Raw genomic sequence first — 2,786 nt, forward strand, 5'->3', positions numbered from 1 at the left:
CCTCAAAAGAGGAAAATGTATTTAGAATTGGATGATAAAACTGAGTTACTAGACATACTTTTGCCAAAATCTAATCCAATTGCAATCCATATTGACATAGAAGACACTAAATTATTGAGCTAGTAAAAAATTAATCTGCTAAAGGTAGTACTTAATCAATCATGGTTAAAGTCTTCCAGTGATTTTGGAAAATTTATCTCACCTACCCCAATCAAAGTTCAATAGATTCATCAAAACCCCTTCCAAAACTTAAACAGTACCCTCTAAGAACTGAAGCCCTAAAACATATAAAGCCTATAGTTTCAGATTATTTATTTATTTATTTATTTATTTATTTATTTATTTATTTATTTATTTATTTATTTGAGACAGAGTCTCACTCTGTCGCCCAGGCTGGAGTGCAGTGGTGCGATCTCATCTCACTGCAAGCTCCACCTCCCGGGTTCACGCCATTCTCCTGCCTCAGCTTCCCGAGTAGCTGGGACTACAGGCTCCTGCCAGCGCGCCCAGCTAATTTTTTGTATTTTTAGTAGAGACGGGGTTTCACCATGTTAGCCAGGATGGTCTCCATTGATCTCCATCTCCTGACCTCGTGATCCACCTGCCTGGGCGTCCCAGAGTGCTGGGATTACAGGCATGAGCCATCACACCCGGCCTCAGATTATTTAAAAATAGGACTTGATTATTCCCTATAACAGCCAGTATAACACTCCAATCCTTCCTGAAGGAAACCAAATGGTAGAGGATGGAGGTTTGTACAGAATCTGAGAGCAATTAAAAACATAGTCACTCTTTGACACCCAGTAGGGCCAAACTTCCATCTGTTGTTGACTGACATCCCACCTGAAGCTGAGTTGTTTTCTTTCCTTTTTGCTTTGAGACAGGGTCTTACTCTGTTGCCCAGGCTGGAGTGCAGTGTGATTATAGCTCACTGCGGCCTCAATCTCCCGGGATCAAGCGATTCTCCCACCTCAGCCTCCTGTATAGCTGGAGCTACAGGTGCGCACAACAACACTTGGCTACCTTTTGTATATTTTGTAGAGATGAGGTTTTTCCCCCTTGTTACCCAGGCTGGTCTTGAACTCCTGGGCTCAAGCCATCCACCTGCCTCGGCTTCCCAAATTGCTGGGACTATAGGCATGAGCCACTGCACCCGGCTGAAGCTGAGTTCTTTACCGTAATAGACTTATGTAGTACATTCTTTACTATTCCCACAGATAAAAAAGAATCCATTCTCTTCACCTTCACTTGGGAAGGCAGACAATACACGTGAACAGTCATGCCTCAGGGATGAACTGAGAGCCCAGCTTACTTTTCACAAATATTAAAAGCAGACCTCCCAGATATTGACTTCTTGAAAATTCATTTTAATAAAATACACAGGCAATTTACTCCTCTGCTCAGAGGATAAGCAAGTATTTCTTAAAAATGAGATTCACTTGTTACAACAATTAGCCTTAAAGGGACACAAAGCTTCTAAAGAAAAACACCAATCCTGTCAAAAACAAGTGAAGTGCTTAGGCCACCTAATATTTAAGGAAGGACTTTCTATTAGTCCATACAGACTGAAAGGAATTTTAGCTCTTCTGCCATGAAGAACCAAGAAACAGCTGCGAGAGTTTTGGGGGCTGGCAAGACATTTAAAAACTTGGATCCCAAACTTTTCTTTAAAAGCCTGCCCCTTGGGCGGGTGCAGTGGCTCAGGCATGAGGCCTGTAATCCCAGCACTTTGGGAGGCCGAGGCAGGCAGATCACCTGAGGTCGGGAGTTCGAGACCAGCCTGGCCAACATGGTGAAACCCCGTCTCTACTAAAAATACAAAAAAATTAGCTGGGTGTGGTGGCAGGCGCCTATAATCCCAGCTACTTGGGAGGCTGGAGCAGGAGAATTGCTTGAACCCGGGAGGCAGAGATTGCCATAAGCCGAGGTCACACCAGTGCACTCAGCCTGGGCAAAAAGAGTAAGACTCCATCTAAATAAATAAATAGATAAAAACCTGGCCTTTGCATGCTTCTTTTAAACAGAACATTCCAGACCCTCTTGATTGGACAGAAGAAAATCAAGTAATGTCAAATTAATGATCAAAAATGACTTTGCTAATGCCCAAGCTCTGGTGCGTCCAGATTATAATCTTCTGTTTTCAGTATTTGTACATGAAAGTGATGGAAACATTTGAAGGATCCTAACTAAAAAACATGCAGCCCAAAAGAGACCTGTGGGGTATTATAGCCAACAGTTAGACTCTGTAATAAGAGAATTTCCATCTTGCATGAGAGCCATAACAGCCCCTGCTTTGTTAGTTGAAGCAACTGACGAAATTCTCATGGTGACAGCTCTTAGTGGTTTTGTTCCTCATTCTGTGAAAGCGTTTGCTAAATTCGCGTCATACTCAACAGTATTCAGTTAGTAGACTAGTTTCATATGAAGTTTTACTTCTTTCAGCTTCTCATATCAACATCTCTAGACGTAATAACCTAAATCCTACAACTCTTCTGTCTCCCTTTCCAGAGAAAACACTGCATTATTGCATAACCCTAAGTGATGACTGATGAACTTCTTTCTCCCACGACTGACCTCTAAGAGACCCCCCCTTACTACTGCTGATGGTGTTTGGTTTACAGATAGATCTTACCTAAAGGATAAATCTGGGACTTACTACTCAGGTTACACAATAGTATCTTTAACTGGGAAAGAAAGAAAAGAAAGGGAGGCCGGGCGCAGTGGCTCACGCTTGTAATCCCAGCTCTTTGGGAGGCCGAGGCAGGTGGATCACGAGGTCAGGAGAA

This window comes from Colobus angolensis, unplaced genomic scaffold (assembly GCF_000951035.1).
Source record: "Colobus angolensis palliatus isolate OR3802 unplaced genomic scaffold, Cang.pa_1.0 Scaffold47, whole genome shotgun sequence".
NCBI lineage: Eukaryota > Metazoa > Chordata > Mammalia > Primates > Cercopithecidae > Colobus > Colobus angolensis.